At 44.6% G+C, this 17,981-nt stretch overlaps 1 protein-coding gene across 1 annotated transcript in view; it reads left to right on the forward strand.

The window, feature by feature from the left end:
• Positions 1-474: 474 nt before the first annotated feature.
• The window catches only part of PIK3C2B (phosphatidylinositol-4-phosphate 3-kinase catalytic subunit type 2 beta), a 257,575-nt gene continuing 240,068 nt past the window's right edge, over positions 475-17,981 (forward strand). Inside the window, exon 1 of the mRNA XM_063955240.1 lies at positions 475-648. The gene's annotated coding sequence lies outside the window, so the exon portion shown is untranslated. The remainder of the gene's footprint in view (positions 649-17,981) is intronic.

A 17,981-nucleotide genomic window follows, 5' to 3' on the forward strand; every position in this document is an offset into this window, starting at 1 on the left:
GGCATCCCCTATCTATCTATCTATCTATCTATCTATCTATCTATCTATCTATCTACCTATCTATATTCCACATACCATCAGACTCTCCCAAATGTCCCCTTACATGGCCATCATACTCACACATGACATCAGATCCCGAAGTACACTATATATGCCCAGCAAATAGTGTTATCTATTAGAAATCTATACAGGTGTTTTTTTTTTTTCCTACTAAGCTTAATTTCGCAAGTTTAAATAAATCTGATTTTTTTGTGTGTGTGTCTATCTATCTATCTATCTATCTATCTATCTATCTATCTATCTATCTATCTATCTATCTATCTATCTATCTATCTATCTATCTATCTATCCACTGTATAGGAGGAAGGTTACAGTGAAACTTTGTTATTACTCGTGGTTATCTGGTACATCGCCTATGTAAAATTTATAGGCTGCAGTTTCGCGTGCGTCCATCAGATGGCGCCACTTGTGACTGCACTCTATTGTCTGCCCTGTGCATCGCTCAGTGTGCTCCGTGCCTGCTGCACATACACAGCTTCCTTTTTCTACAGAAGCTATTAACATCCTTTAGGGAAATCACTGGGATTTCCTTCGGATCTTCCCTGGTCCCCACGGAGGTTTGCACTGGACCACTGTACAAGAAAGCAGGTGAGAGGGCGTAATTTGGGAACGGAAAATTGTCTGAGAATTGTGATGTTCCAGTGTTTTCAATTACCAGTGTAATTAACCCCTCTGCTGCTCCAGGGCTTATGCTCAGCAATGCATAGCACTGCTAAGTGGTATCAGCAGTGGTGCAGTTGGTCATTATTATTATTATTATTTTTACATTCGATTTTAACATCAACTGCTTTTCAGGGCGAAAAGTATTTGGGGTGTATAGTTGAAGGGAGCAGGTTATCTAAACCTACAGTAGTTGTTTTACATTGGAGGCAATGTGTATATCTCAGGGTATTAATGTTGATGTATGTATGCAAGGTGTAAAATGATGTGCACATATGTATTCTGCAAAGCCATTTAATAAATATATTGTTTTTTTGTTAACGTATTATATGAGATCCATTAGTGTGGTGTTTGTTGGGAATGAGGGAGGAGTATGGCTATGCTTCACATTGTATACTGCAGTGGTAACTATCTGCTGTCACTGTGTTTTGGGGATCAGGGGGCTGTGTATGGTATGTGTGCCTGTGATATATAGTAGGCTGTATTTGCACTTTGTGGTATGTATTGCTGAGAGCTGTTACTGATCAGCTGGCAGTACTGGTATATGAGTGAATAGAGGAAACCTGCAGTGTCCAGGAACAGAGCAACAGTGTGCAATCGTGCTTTCTGTGTTTACTTGGGTTATGTTAAAATCACTGGTGTACTATAAAACACTGTCTTTGTTACCGTTTACCAAAGTTCCCACTGGTAGGCCAAAATTATTGAAATAACAGTTTAAAGTGCGTAGATGAGTTTGTGTATTATAATTTCAGTCACCTCCTTTCCAGGCTATAACAGATTTCTAATCATCATATTAATGGCCAGGAAAGGCAAATTATACTCTAGACATTCTGTTATTACATCCCTTTTATACATGGGTCTTAGCAGGTGCACTACTTTAAATCAGTAACATGGTAACTTCCATAGCTTTACAAGTCACCCATGCAGAGGTGCCGAGAAGAGGGGGAGAGCAGGTACTAATTACAGGAGCCAAGGCTTGTCCAAGGGGTTCAGCAAAGGCCCAGGCATGTGTAAGGGGTACAGATGTATACCCACAAACTGCTGTTGTCACACCCCCATGATTTAGCCACGCCCCCATCATTATCATGCCTGCCATTGCGCTCTGCTGCCCAAAAATGTGCTGCTTATTACACCGATAGAACCTAATTTTTGACCGATGGTGCATGGTACAATTATACTGCTCCCGAACTTTTCATGTATATCTCTGTACTGTAGTAATCTGGGCTGAATTCATCGATTAGAAAGGTGTTTGTGGACATCAGTGGGGTCAATTAAATTCAACTCGAATTGTATAGCCGGCGCAATTCAATTCAGAGCAATGTTATGCCTGAATTAAGGATTTCTTCTCGCACTCCTCTGGGGGTGACCGTATAAATCTGACAAAACTGATGGCGTAATGCTGTTTTCTTCCCTAGAAACAGCATCGCTCCCCGCACTTAAGTCGGAGAATGCCAGTTCTCATGACTAAACACCATGTTTAAGGCGCGAGAACCGGCATTCTCCAACATAACATTGGACTGAGTTGAATAGCTCCAGAAGCTCCCTCCTGTCGCTATTCAATTTGCATTGAATTGAACCCACCACAATTAATTCAGATAAGTTTCCTACAGTGGGAAGTTCGGGGAAAATCAGGAACAGAGCATTGAACTGGGTGAACTGGTCATGATGAAGGGTCATCAGAGAAACTGAGATCTAGTCATGAGAGTGTGGTTGGTTATGCTGCTTTCACATCGCAAAACCTGCTTTTGAAACGGTTCTTTAAATGGTTCTTAAAACGGGTCTGAGCAGTTAAACCCCTTTCACATCGCATGTTGTAACCAGTATATTACCATTTCATTACCGTTTTGGTACCTTTCACACTGAACCCGTTTCACCCATACAAAACAGTGGTTGTCATTTTAAATGTTTATTTCCTGCTTCTGCCTGGTGACATCACACATGGAGACAGCCTATCACCTTCTGGGGCTTGCAAATACAGTTTCAGACCCTTTCACACTGCACAATGAAATGGCTCTGAAACGACCCTGCTTTTTTACCGTTTCAAAATACCGGTATTTTGAAAACGGTGAATTGAAGGTGACCCTTTCACATCGCAGCTCGAACCGTTTAGGAAACCAGTAAAAACGGCAAATTACCGGGTACAAGCTGCGGTGTGAAAGGGGTATAAGTTACATTCTTGAGGATTAATTTGCCGCAGAGTGTGTGTGAATGCCCTGTGATCGCACTATTACGCCTCATAACCACCGATTTGCTTAAAAATGTTTTTAAATGCATGTAAACATGTTTGATTCTACAAGCTATTGTTTCTAGTGTTTCCATACCTGTGGGCATTCAAACACAACACAAACGCCAGTAAAGATGCAAACCAAATGCGTTAGATATTGGGCTAAATGTAATAGCCTGCGAGTTGCCGGAGGTGAGGGACATTGTGCAAGTCTACCAGTTGTTCTTTTTTGAAGCAGCAATCATTTACAAGGCAAAACTAACCTGTTTTTACCTTGTAAATGATTGCTGCTTTAAAAAACTGGCCATACTCGCACAAAGTCCCTCATCTTCGTCAGCTCGCAGGCTATTACATTTAGCCAATGGTAATTTACTAGTGTTAAAAGAAGACATGCAGAACACTTATGGGTACGTTTCCCTAATCATCCAAAAGAAAGAGACTCAAATGGGACATCAGTATGTGAGGAAGGCTCCATGTAACCCTTGATGCTCACCTGTGGAGCACCACTGCCTCTCAACTTCCATGGCCTTTTTTTTTTATGTTCCTTTGGCTATGTTGTGAACATTTAACCCCCCCTTACCCCTGTCTTTTATACATAGAATGTGTGTTATATAGGTAAGCATTTTCTAAATAATTTGACTAGTGTAGTTTATTTAGTACTTATCTGAGACACACCGCATTCGCTGTCTGATGTCTTTGGGTATTGAATCAAGAAACTTTCAAAAGCCATGACATTGGGTTTATGATGCACCGAATATGGTGAGAGCTTTAGGACATAAATACTATACACAATTCTCCCTTAGGGGGTTTTTATTAAAGTTTTGGAGAGAGATAAAATTGTGAGATAAAGTACCAACCAATTAGCTCCTATCTGTCATTTTTCAAACACTGCCTGTAAAATCTAAGGCAGAAGTTGATTGGCTGGTAATTTATCTCTCACAATTTTAGCTCGCTCCGATCTTTGACAAATACCCCCCATAGACACTGTGGGGGGAATAAATTGTTTTATCGTGGGCCATTTCGCGTATTTCAGGCTACCACCATAGGTAGCGAGCTGAAATTAAGGTCTCGTGCTCATCGGCAGCAACATTTGAATAGCTGCCGGCAGTCGCTCGCTGGTGCCGGGACCCGTGATAACATTTGAATCTAGCCCAGTGTATGTAGGAAATTTTTTAAGATAATATAGGTGTTACATTTATAAAATATTACAAATGGAACTTGTACAGCAGGGGTTTCCAAAAACAGTCCTCAAGGCACACTGAGGGTGGCAACACATAAGGCTGATATAGGAACGACAAATTGTGCATATTGTCTGATGTGTACGCTCAGTTGCGTGCTCCCATGGGTGGCATGCAACATCTTCCTGTCGGCTGTGCGGCACAGCCGACCGGACTGTATCACATGCGCTTCTGTGCATATCAATGAAGTACGGAATTACGTATAATTAAGTCTTTTATTAAATCATCTGGTGTGTATGGCCATTTGGGGATGGTCCGTTGATGGAACCAGACTTCTATGTACAAACATTAAAATATTAAATCTTCCATTGGCATTGGTTGCTCCCAAATATTAAAATCCATTCTCCAATCTAGCTGGCCATGCTGATTATAGGGAAAGGATGCATGGTGCCATCCAACCATTATATCTGGTCCTCTTCTAGGTCTAGTTATAGGTCTACAGAGGAGAACTCAGGGTCTATACAGCTTTCAAATTGCTAATGCTGGGTCGCAGCCGGGAACTGAAAACAGGTCCTTCCCTGGTGCGACTCAGGATTGGACCCTGAGAACTGGATTCCCGAGCGGCATATTGCCGGGTTGGGTTGCCATCGGAGGCGGGGACCACGGCGTCATTGGGGGTGGGGGCTGAGGCGACTCTAGGTGACGAGATCATCTCTGCGCCGCCTCTCCCTATGCTGTGAACGGGTACCGGGTCGCATCGACTTGGGAAACCCATTCACACTGCACCTGATAATAATGGCCTGGGAACAGGGCTTCTTTATTCCTGGGTTAAATTATCGGGTCAGGCAAACCGGGAATTCGGGACTGACCCTTTCACACCACACAGCGACCTTGGTTGACCTGGCAACTTACCAGGTCGATACCGGGTTATTTGTGCGGTGTGAAAGTGGTATTATTGAATTTGGAAAATATGTTGACCTTTCAAGGCAGGAAATCTGCCCATATTGCAGTGTTCACTGATGTCTTATGCTGGGTTTTTCTTTAGTGAAAGCCGCTAGTTGCAGTACACCACAGACCTTACACTCCAAGGGCAATGTCTTTTTAAGCTGTTTAGTGAAATGCAGTAAATTCTGATGTCCAATATCTGTATAAACTGTTATCTAGTAAAAGTAGAAAAACAGGAGAGCAAAAATGGCAGATAATGCTTCATAAAGTAAGGCTGTTTAGTGGGGATGCTGTTGACATATCGACAGTCAGGAGGCTGACATCGGCATCCCGACGGGCACAATCCCGCCGCATGCCCGAGGCAAGTACTGGGGTTTGGGTTAGGCACTAGCGGGATTTGGGAGGTTAGGGTTAGGCTGCACAGGGGGGATGGAGGGTGGGCGGTTAGGGTTGGCTGCGGGACGGGTTGGATTAGGGTAGGGTAAAAATACTCACCAGTTTGTTTTGGGATTCTGACCATCAAGATCCCGCTGTCGGTCTTCTGACTGTCGTTTATTGTTGTTTTAGGTATAAACGCAAAATGGCAGTATCTTTGCTTGTGGACTGCATTAAGTCAAAAGAGGCAGTCATTTTTGATTGTGATTTTAATCCCTTCTTTAGAAGAATTAAATTAATTCAAAATAAAAGAACACCTAAAAATATTAGACCACATGCTCCTTGCCACAATATAAATATTTTTCACATTTATCCCACGGCAACATGTTTCAATTTTTATCCATTAATATATATATTTTTTAAATAATTCAGTTGACTGTTGTCCTGTCCAGTGTATGAACAGTTTAGATAAACAGGCATATTGTGCATAATGGTATATTTGAGTTTATAGGGCCTATTCATGAGGTAAAAAATGTACGCCAGCAGTTCCCAATCTTGGTTCTCAGGACACCTGAACAGTTTAGGTTTTAAGGATATCCATAGTTAAGCACAGGTGACTTAATTAGTGCTTCAGTCAATTTGATTATACCATCTGTGCACAACCATTGATATGCTTAAAAATAGGATTTTAATTACCTACCGGTAAATCATTTTCTCGTTGTCCGCAGAGGATACTGGGGTTGCATTTAGTACCATGGGGTATAGGAGGGTCAACTCGGAGCCATGGGCACTTAAGAATTTGATAGTGTGGGCTGGTTCCTACCTCTATGCCCCTCCTACTAGACTCAGTCTCCTCTATGGACTATGAGAAAAGGATTTACCGGTAGGTATTTAAAATCCTATTTTCTCTTACGTCCTAGGGCAGTGGTGGCCAACACGTGGCTCTTGAGCCACATGCGGCTCTTTCTTTATTCAAATGTGGCTCCCAACACTCAAAGTCACGTGACCACAAGAGATCTGTAAACTGCCGCACTACAGCCAGACATGCAGCAGCACTACATAGACTGAGAACTGAGGGAGCCAAATACACATGGGGGAGCTGGCTGGAGTGACACAGGCGGGTGCTGGCTGAAGTGACACATGGGGGAACTGAAGTGTATTATGTGAATCTGGCTTTTCAATATATTTCATGCAGATCTGGCCTTTTCAATTATTTGATGTAGAAGTGGCTTTTTCTTTGTATTTTATGTTGGATCTGGCTTTTTCAATGTATTTTATACCAGGGGCGTGGCCTAGCAGGCACAAGGTCACACCCCATTTTTTGCAAGTGCGCCTTCGGCTCGAAGTCGGCTCTTTGATGTACTTAACAAGATATCTTGGCTCTATGTCTCTGACTGGTTGGCCACTCCTGTCCTAGGGGATACTGGGGTTCCATTTAGTACCATGGGGATGTACCATAGCTCCCAAACCGGATGGGAGAGTGCTGAGGCTCCTGCAGAACTGATTGACCAAACTGAAGGTCCTCAGAGGCCAAAGTATCGAACTTGTAGAACTTAGTAAGCGTGTTTGAACCAGACCAAGTAGCCACTCGGCAGAGCTGTAAAGCCGAGACACCCAGGCAGCTGCCCAGGAAGAACCCACCGACCTAGTAGAGTGGGCCTGTACAGATTTTGGACACGGCAAACCTGCCGTGGAATAAGCATGCTGGATAGTGAGCCTGATCCAGCGTGCAATTGTCTGCTTTGCAGCAGGACACCCAGTTTTATTGGGATCATAGAGAACAAACAGCGGATTTCCTGTGACGAGCTGTCCTCTTTACATCTACCTTCAAAGCCCTCACAACATCCAAAGACTTTGAAGTAGCAGAGGTTTCGATGACAACCGGAACCACAATAGGTTGGTTGATGTGAAATGCAGACACCACTTTAGGAAGAAATTGCTGACGAGTTCTGAATTCAGCTCTGTCCTCATGGAAAATTAAATAAGGGCTTTTGTGAGACAAAGCCTCCAGCTCTGACACGTCTTTTTGAAGCCAAGGCCAGTAGTGTGAAGGTCTTCCACAAAAGATATTTTACGTCCACCTCCTGTAACGGTTCAAACCAGATCGATTGGAGGAACTGAAATTGAGATCCCAAGGTGCCGTGGGAGGCACAAAGGGAGGTTGGATGTGCAGAACACCTTTTAAGAACATCTGGACCTCAGGGAGAAAAGCCAATTGTTTTTGAAAGAAAATGGACAAGGCCGAAATCTGGACTTTTATGGGGCCCAGATGTAGGCCCACATCCACACCTGCCTCAGAAAAAGCAGGAAACGCCCCAGATGAAATTCCACCGCAGAATAATTTCTGGGCTCACACCAAGAGACGTATTTCTTCCAAATATGGTGGTAATGTTTAGACATTACCCCCTTCCCGGCTTGGATCATAGTCGGGATAACTTTGTTAGGGGTCCCTCTTGTGGCTAAAATCAGCCGTTCAACTTCCATGCCATCAAACATAGCCACGGTAAGTCCTGATAGACGAACGGGTCCTGTTGCAGAAGATCTTCGCGAAGAGGTAGAGGCCACGGATCTTTGAGGAGCATCTCCAGAAGGTCCACGTACCAGGCCCTTCTTGGCCCTTCTTGGCCAGCTTGGAGCAATGAGTATTGCTTGAACCTTTTCCCTTTTTATTCTTTTTAGATATTTTAGGATCAGAGGAAGTGAAGGAAACACGTACACCATCTGATAGACCCATGGAGTCATCAGAGCGTCTACCGCCACTGCCTGTGGGTCTCTCGACATGGAACAATACCGCTTGAGCTTCTTGTTGAGACGAGAGGCCATCATGTCGATTTGTTTATATCCCCATTGACGTGTCAAGCACCTGAACACTTCCGTGTGAAGGCCCCACTTCCCCGGGTGCAGGTCGTGTCTGCTGAGGAAGTCTGCTTCCCAGTTGTCTATTTCTGGAATGAAGACCGCTGACAACGCCACAGCATTTTTTTCTGCCCAGAGGAGAATTCTTGACACCTGTCGGTTTATGTACGTCACTGCCGTCACATTGTCCAACTGGACCTGAATGTCACGATCTTGAAGAATATGTGAGGCCTGCAGATGTTGTATATGGCCCTGAGTTCCAGAATGTTGATTGGTAGGATGACTTCCTGGTTTGACCATCTTCCTTGAAACTGCACCCCCTGGGTGACTGCTCCCAAACCTCTGAGGCTTGCGTCCGTGGTTAACAGAATCCAGTCCTGAATTCTGAACCTCCAAACCTCGACGAGGTGAGAAGTTTGTAGCCATCACAGAAGGGAGTTCCTGGCTTTTGGCGACAGATGGATCCTCTGGTGCATGTGAAGATGTGATCCGGACCATCTCTCCAACAGATCGAGCTGGAAGGGTCTTGCGTGAAACCTTCCGTATTGAAGCACCTCGTAAGAGGCCACCATTTTCCCCAGAAGGCGAATGCATTGATGCACCAATATCCGGGTTGGCTTCAGGACATCCCGAACCATTGACTGGATTAGCAATGTCTTTTCCAGCGGAAGGAACACTTTCTGCGATTCCATGTCCAGTATCACCCCCAGGACTGGAAGCCTCCGTGTTGGCTCTAGGAGAGATTTTGGAAGGTTCAGAATCCACCAGTGATCCTGGAGAAGTTTGGTTGAGAGGCCAATGCTGTCCAGCAACCTTTCCCTGGACTGCGCTTTTATCAGAAGATCACCCAGGTACGGAAATATATTAATTCCCTGTTTGCGGAGTATAAACATCATCTCTGCCATCACTTTGATGAGCACCTTCGGTGCCGTGGAGAGACCAAATGGCAGGGCCTGGAACTGGTAGTGACTGTCCTGCAGTGCAAACCATAGATAAGCCTGATAAGGCGGCTAGATCGGAATGTGAAGGTACGCATCCTTGATATCCAGAGACACTAGGAATTCCCCTTCCGCCATACCTGAGATCACCGCTCTCAGAGACCCCATCTTGAACTTGAACACTCTTAAGAACGGGTTCAAGGACTTGAGTTTCAGAATCGGCCGTACTGAACCGTCCGGTTTCGGTACTACAAACAAATTGGAATAGTACCCCTTGTTGTGCAGATGGGTGGTCATTCCGAGTTGTTCGCTCGGTTAATTTTCTTCGCATCGCAGAGATTTTCCGCTAATTGCGCATGCGCAATGTTCGCACTGCGACTGCGCCAAGTAAATTTGCTATGAAGATTGGTATTTTACTCACGGCATTACGAGGTTTTTTCTTCGTTCTGGTGATCGTAATGTGATTGACAGGAAGTGGGTGTTTCTGGGCGGAAACTGGCCGTTTTATGGGAGTGTGTGAAAAAACGCTACCGTTTCTGGGAAAAACGCGGGAGTGGCTGGAGAAACGGGGGAGTGTCTAGGCGAACGCTGGGTGTGTTTGTGACGTCAAAACAGGAACGACAAGCACTGAACTGATCGCACTGGAAGAGTAAGTCTCGAGCTACTCAGAAACTGCACAGAGAAATCTCTTCGCAATATTGCAAAGCTTTCGTTTGCAATTTTGATAAGCTAAGATTCACTCCCAGTAGGCGGCGGCTTAGCGTGAGCAATGCTGCTAAAAGCAGCTTGCGAGCGAACAACTTGGAATGACAACCATGAGGTGGAACTGGAACAATGACTTGAGTCTGTACCAGTTTTTGGATGGCATGCTTTAAAGTTATACTTCCCTCTTGTGAAACTGGTAATCCTGATTTGAAGAATTTGTGAAGTGGGAGCTCTTGGAACTCCAGTCTGTAGCCCTAGGAAATAAGATCTATGACCCAGGGATACCGTCACGAACTTGACCAGATGTGACTGAAGAATTTTAGTTGGATTCCCACCTGACAGCCCTCCAGGTATCGCGGTCCACCGTCATGCTGAAGGTTTTGAGGAAGCAGAGCCTGAGCTCTGTTCCTGAGTACCTGCAGTTGCTGATTTGCGTGGTTGACCTCTTGTGCCTCTGGACACCATAGAAGCACCTCTGGATTTGCCCTTAAACTTGGCCATCCGAGAGGACTGTAAATTTGAAGATGAATAAGCTCTCCTGGCTGGGGGAGCTGCTGAAGGAAGATACGTAGACTTACCCGCAGTAGCTTTGGAAATCCATTTGTCTAGTTTATCTCCAAACAAGGCCTCTCCTATGAGTGGTAGGCCTTCCACGCCTTTCCTGGAGTCCGCATCATTGGCATAGCTACAAGCCCCTGCGTGCTGACACTGCCATAGCGGTGGTGCGTACATTAAGCAAGCCTATCACTTTTATGGCTTCCACCATAAAGTTCGCAGAGTCCTGTTTATGCTGCAAGAGTAAAATAACATCCTCCCCTAGACAAGGAATCTAACCCCTCAATTAGGTTACCTGACCATTTAGCAATGGCTTTTGTGATCCACACACATGCAATAGTGGGTCTCTGGGCCATCCCATCAGCTGTGTACAGTGATTTGAGTATAGTCTCAATTTTACGATCAGCCATGTCTTTTAGGGAGGCTGCACCAGAGACAGGCAATACAATTTTTCGTGACAGCCTAGAGACTGATGCGTCCCCTATCTGTGGATTTTCCCATTTTTTTCCTATCCTCCACAGGAAAAGGAAAATATGAGAGCAACCTTTTAGGGATTTTAAATTTATCAGGATTAACCCATGGTTCTTCGAACAGGGTATGCAATTCCTTTGACGCAGGAAAAGTGACTGAGGACTTATTTTTTACATTAAAATAAGATTCCTCACTCTCCTCTGGCACCTTATCTGGAATTTGCAGAACATCTCTGATAGCCTCCAAATCCACTTTGCCCTCCTCCATGTCTGACCCGTCAGAGTCAGACTGCACTATATGGGCCAGAGATCGTTTTTGCGAACAAATGGGAGGAGATTGAGACGCTGGTTTGGGGAATGAGTCTCTATTCATAAACTCATCCACAGTCAGTCTTAAGTATTGCGTCTCTTTCTCATTGCAGGATAATTTCGTAGAAATATTGGAGATCATTCCTTTAATGGATTTAACACCCTCCGGTTCAGCCCCGCTATTCTGGGAAGGTGCACCGCCCTGAGTACCCAGTAGTGAGCCCCTTGATGAAGAGGAACACTCCACTGTACAAGAAACACACTCTCTTGCCTGACTTAATGTGAATGTGACAACACACACACACACACACACACACACACACACACACACACACACACACACACACACACACACACACACACACACACACACACGAAATGGTTAAGCACAATTAACCCACAAAGAGCCCTTCAGGGAGACACACAGTTATTTGGAGCCAGCCCCCACCGCGCCCTTATCGCTAATGCCAAGCTTAGTCGGGCCGCAGACTAAGTACCCTGATAGGGGACTTAGTACACTAATAATCGCCCCCCCCCCCCTACTATGACCCCATGGTACCGCTGCTGTAATCTGCGCGTCCCTGTCAGTCAGCATCTGTATCCACTGCAGAGGGAAAATGGCGCTGGTGAGCTGCTGGATCCGCTCAGTGAAGGCCCCGCCCCTTCAATGGTGCACTGTCTTCCCTATGTTTTATACTTGCTGAGGTAATCTGGGGCTTAAAATGGAGAGAAAACTGTTTTAAGGTTGTTTTTGCCAGTGTGGGTACTGTGTACAGTGTACTGAGACGCAGCTGTATACTGTGTCTGGAGACGCATTCTGCCCCGGTTAGAAGCCGTGCGTCTCCGTACCCTCATGCCGCCATAATGGCCGGCGCCCCGCGAACCAGGACGCCGGCTCAGTACTCACCACTGTTCATTCTTCTGGCTCTGTTAGGGATGGCGGCGTGCTGCAGGAATGTATGCTCGCTGTGGTGGGGCTTGTGAATAGTTCCCTCAGGAGCTCAGTGTCCTGTCAGTGGGGAACGGGACCATTAACCCTTCAAGTGGTTGGGCCGTTCCCCACCACCCAAGTCCCACGAAGAAGGCAGGCTGGTGCCATCCGGCCCTGCCTGAAAATAACAAACATATAAAATAAATGCAGAAAACTCTTCAGGAGTTTCCATAAGCGTGACCGGCTCCTCCGGGCACATTTTCTATACTGAGTCTTGTAGGAGGGGTATAGAGGGAGGAGCCAGCACACACTATCAAATTCTTAAAGTGCCCATGGCTCCTAGTGGACCCATCTATACCCCATGGTACTAAATGGTACCCCAGTATCCTCTAGGACGTAAGAGAAATCTACGCTATTATACACTATAAGATTATGGGGCCCATTTATCAACATGTGTTAAAACTCTTTGTGAATGCTAAAACATGATAAATGGTGCTCCAGCCAATCAACTCCCAACTGACAGGTAGGAGCTGATTGGCTGGATCACCGTTTATTATATGCAACAAGTTTTGTCATTCAAAACCAGTTTTATCACTTGTTGATAAACCTGTCAAATCTTTATGCTTGGAATGAAAATCTGGTAGTGTCTGGGAGCAAATGACAGTCAACCAATTGCTCCCAAAAGCTGGAAAATGGGCAAGAATGGTCGTTTGGATAAATTGGATTTAACCAATATATCTGAATGACCATTTCTGTCTGTTTTTCAGTGTTTGGGAGCAAATGGTCAATTGTTATTTTCTCCCGTACATTACCAGTTTTTCATTCCAAGCATAAAGATTGGACAGGTAATCTTATAGTGTTACTATACAATAAACAATGGTAACATTAAGGACAGAAGGCTTTCATGGTAAATATGAACCAATAAAATCTATTAAATGCTTTGTTCTTTAATACTATGATTAAAGTATGCGTCTTCACTGGGTTTGTTCATTTGCAGAGATTAGTAGAAAACATGCTTAGGTGCATGAGTTGTTTGGAGTTTTTGTGTTGAGCTCTCTGTTCTTACGGAACCTGTATCACAGTATCTTATGCATGCTAATGTAGCAGGATTTACTGGCGTTGTAGGGAGTGTATCTTTTGTGCAGGAGTTGTAAACCCAAGGTTCCCTGTGCACACATATTCCTGTTCATTCCAATGTGTGTTTACCAAAGGTGTGTTTACTGTTAATGCCATCTCCTCTGACTTGTGTCAGCTTCAGATAACACTTATTGGGTAAATAAAGACAAACTTGCAATTTCAACACATTCAGGAACCAAACAGAGGTATGATTTTGAAATTTGAGGTTTTTGATTGGTTGATTGATTGCTCATCCTCCCCTATAATTAACCAGGAAATGTGGTGATATAGATGCAGAAGAAAGCATAAGGCAATAAACCACACAATACATATACAGCATGATAAGACTGCATGTTTGTCACTCACGTCATGACAGCAGCCGTCCTTAAAAATACTTTTCTTTCGCAAGTGTTAAAATCTGTAATGGGAAAACATGATGGGAACACAGTGATGAAGTCATTCAAATTTGACAGAACTTATTGTGAAATAGTAGAGGATTCAAACCAAACAGAAAAGACCGGCTTATGTCTTGCAGTCCTCAAGAATACCTTGCATAGAGCAGGCAATAACTAGGTCTATTCTCATCCCTGGAAACTGGCTTGGTCTCTGGCCTCCGGGGGCACTCCATAGACAGTGCTGCCCACTTCCTGTGGACTGCACAACACTGACTGCATCCCGTTTTCAACATACTGCATCATTACAATTCCCTTTTATATTTTTCCTTTTGCACCTAATTTCAGCCTCCCCTGTATGCCTGTAGAAGAGCAGTGTTGCTGATTCTCACAGTGCAGCTAGTGTATGTGTGATGATGATATGTCTTGTCAAAGGTCAGTTTGACTTGCTGAGATACAGACAAGGTGTAATTGACATTGGGGGTGATTCCGAGTTGTTCGCTCGCTAGCTGCTTTTAGCAGCATTGCACACGCTAGGCCGCCGCCCTCTGGAGTGTATCTTATCTTAGCAGAATTGCGAACGAAAGATTAGCAGAATTGCGAATAGAAATTTCTTAGCAGTTTCTGAGTAGCTCCAGACTTACTCAGCCATTGCGATCAGCTCAGTCCTTTTCGTTCCTGGTTTGACGTCACAAACACACCCAGCGTTTTCCCAACCACTCCCCCGTTTCTCCAGCCACTCCTGCGTTTTGCAACTCGAACGCCTGCGTTTTTCCGCACACTCCCATAAAACGGCCAGTTTCCGCCTAGAAACACCCACTTCCTGTCAATCACACTACGATCAGCACAGCGATGAAAAAGCTTTGTTATGCCGTGAGTAAAATACCTAACTTTTGTGTAAAATAACTAAGCGCATGCGCTCTACGAACCTTGCGCATGCGCAGTAAGCGACTAATCGCAGTATAGCGAAAATCGGCAACGAGCGAACAACTCGGAATGACCCCCATTATCTGCATTGTGAACACAGGACCTAATTCGCTATTGAGGCTGAAATTGCGATTGTCTCAAAACTGCTACTGCTAAAAATCGCATGTGAAGAGCCGCCCGGAAATGGTAAAAGACGTCCACCATTGCGATAGCAACTCTGCGTATTCATTCGCAGAATTGCAATCCATACGCAGAAACAGAGTACCATAGTTACTCAAACTAATGCGGATGCTGTCGCCCTGGTGCCGTATTTTTAATTGCAGTCGATTGCAGCTGACATCAGATATATGCCTCGAAAATGGCCTTGACACGCCTGCGTTTTCCCAACCACTCACCACAAACGCTACGTTGCCTCACACAAACGGTCACTTCCTGTCAATCAATTTGCAATCGCATCTCACTGAGTGTGCAAACACACTGCAATTGCAATTCGCCCCTCGCGCGCACACAGTGCGTTTGCAGCCCATGTGCAGTCTGCCAGTAATTGGCTGATTTGCGTTTTTGCAATTTAGCAGTCCATGCTGAATTAGGCCCACTGACCACTTTTGTTTTCCACAGTAATAGGAAGGGAGCAATATAAAATGACGATAGCAGGTTGTTTTTTTTTTCTTAAAATTGAAAATGCACAGAACAGTGATGTTAGACATTAGAGGAGCTGCACTGTTACTTATAGAGAAGTCTATTCATAAAGCAATGAAAAGAGTGGAGAAAAGTACAAGTGGAGAAGTTGCCCATGACAACCAATCAGCTTTGAAGGAAGCCTTTATCAAGTACATTCTAAAAAATGCATGGGAGATGTTGATTGGTTGCCATGGGCATCTTCTCCACTGGTCTGTGCCGCCACTCTTTGCACTGCTTTATGAATAGACCCCACTGTCTCTTTCTGATGAGCGTTAAGACGTAATTATTAGCAAAATGGATCCAGATGTCTTTGTTCATAATGGTATAGTTCTATAAAAAATAAACACTACTGGAGTCCATACATCTGTGACAGATTGCCGCAATTCCCCATTTAGCTGACGGCTGGCTCAGGGGGTAAGAGAAATCTAACATTGATTCTGACCAACAAATGGTCGGTATTGCTGAGTCTGGGAAGTTTAGCATGCTGTGTTTCTGATCCGCAGAGCGGATTGACGTCTAGGATTCGCGGTGCTGATGTATGGCTTGTTTAGATTTATAATGAGTTGTAAAAAATTACATTTTAATATGACTTGACAAAATAAAGTCTTAAAGCTGGGTGAACACACTAGGTGATATGTCGCCTGATCCTGCGGATCGGAGTGACATAATGGGTGCATCAACTACTGTGTGCTCCCGCGGGTCTTTAACGGCATCCCCCATTGGCCCTGCTGCAGGGCTGGCGGGGGATGTCGCTAGCGAGGACATGCTCCCCCACCCCCTGCCAGATCTGGCATTGGCAAGTGTGTATGCACTTGCGCCATGCTGGGTCCCATCGGCAGCGCTGTTGGGCTGGGTACACAGCGCTAAGTGTGTACCAAGCTTTAGAGGGAGATGTATCAATCCTAGGAGAGAGATAAAGTGGAGTACCAGTGTAATGACAGTTAGACTCTGATTGCTTGTTTTGGACAATAACTACTAAAGTCGCTGGAGATAAAGGGCCTATTTCAGATCATCTGTTCGCTCACTAGCTATTTTTTGCAGCGCTGCGATCAGATAGACGCCGCCTATAGGGGAGTGTATTTTAGCTGTGCAAGTGGGCGATCGCATGTGCAGCCGCCCTGTACAAAAACAGCTTGTGCAGTTTCTGAGTAGCTCTGACCTTACTCAGCTGCTGTGATGACTTCAGCCTATTCGAGGCCGGAATTGACGTCAGACACCCGCCCTGCAAACGCTTTGACACGCCTGCGTTTTTCCAAACACTCTTAGAAAACGGTCAGTTGCCACCCACAAACGCCCTCATCCTGTCAATCTCCTTGCGAACGGCTGTGTGAATGGTTTCTTCGCTAGAACCAGTGCACAACAACGATCCGCTTTGTAACCGTACGGCGCGCCAGCGCATTGCGGTGCATACATTTTTAGTATTTGGTGTGTATCCTGACCGCCGGGATCCCGACTGCCGGCAAATTAACTCCGTCCTGTTCATATATATACACAAAATGAAACTTAAGGACATTGACTTTTCTGATTATTTTCTGACCTATTTAGCTTTGCATAGCAAAGTGATTATTCCGATTGTGATAAATATTTGGAATTTTATCAGTAATGGATATTAGTATTCACTCTAGAACCCTGTACCTCTCACAACCCATGCAGTTCCTCTTTCCTGCCTGCATTGCTGCTGTCTGCTCTGGTGCTACTAGCACACTCTGGTCTGTATCTGAGCACAGATACTTCATTTTGTCCTGCACAGATTCAAGGTACATGCGAAACGCAGCAACGTAACCCCAAAATATAACCAAGCCTCCTCCATATTTCACAGTAGGTATGGTGTGCTTTTCTTTTACAGTTTAATTTAATCTGTGAACATAGAACTAGTGTGATTTGCCAGTTTTTACTAATTTCTCCAAAGAACATACTCCCAGAAGCACTGTGGCCGTATGCATATTAGAAAATTCCACACTGGCTTTTTTAGGTTGCGTTTGAAAAGTGGGTCTTCTGGTATGTCAGTGTATTACTCCGGAAGCAGATCTTTTACACTGCTTCTGGACATGTCCTTTGCTACTTCACTTTTGGTTGCAGGTATGCATCTACTCGATGAATTGACTTTTACTGAAGAATTGGCAATTTGTGGGCGTATCCCCGTAGACCAGATGGTCACCTGAGGTTTTAGGAAGTCGTTAGTAACCGTTAGAGCATCATCCTGCAAGACTATCTTAACAGACATGGATCCTCCACATCTACTTTCTCTAACTGTTTTTAAAGGGAAAATGCATATATTTCAGATGGATTGGTTCGACCACTTTGAATAGGGAAAAACATGCCTCAAAATGTTTGATTCTTGGGAAAGCTATATCTCCACTATCCTAGTAGACTTTCAGGAGGATTAGAGATTCCCTTAAAAACACGGAGTGGTATGAGACTAGGTTGCTGTTGGGAGATCCCCCTGTATTACTTAATGGTTCGCCTTCCTGAGGTGATGCAACCCCTTTGGACTCTGGGCTCCTCCTATGCCTGCAATAAGGGGTCTCATGATTACTGCTTGAACCATGTATTGATATAAACTGATGTATTCAATGGGATTTTGATGTGTATGATGAAGGTTACATTCATTTATACTGTTTTGAGTATTTGTGGACATATTGTTGTATTGCTCTAATGA

This window comes from Pseudophryne corroboree, chromosome 2 (genome assembly GCF_028390025.1).
Source record: "Pseudophryne corroboree isolate aPseCor3 chromosome 2, aPseCor3.hap2, whole genome shotgun sequence".
In the NCBI taxonomy this organism is placed as follows: domain Eukaryota; kingdom Metazoa; phylum Chordata; class Amphibia; order Anura; family Myobatrachidae; genus Pseudophryne; species Pseudophryne corroboree.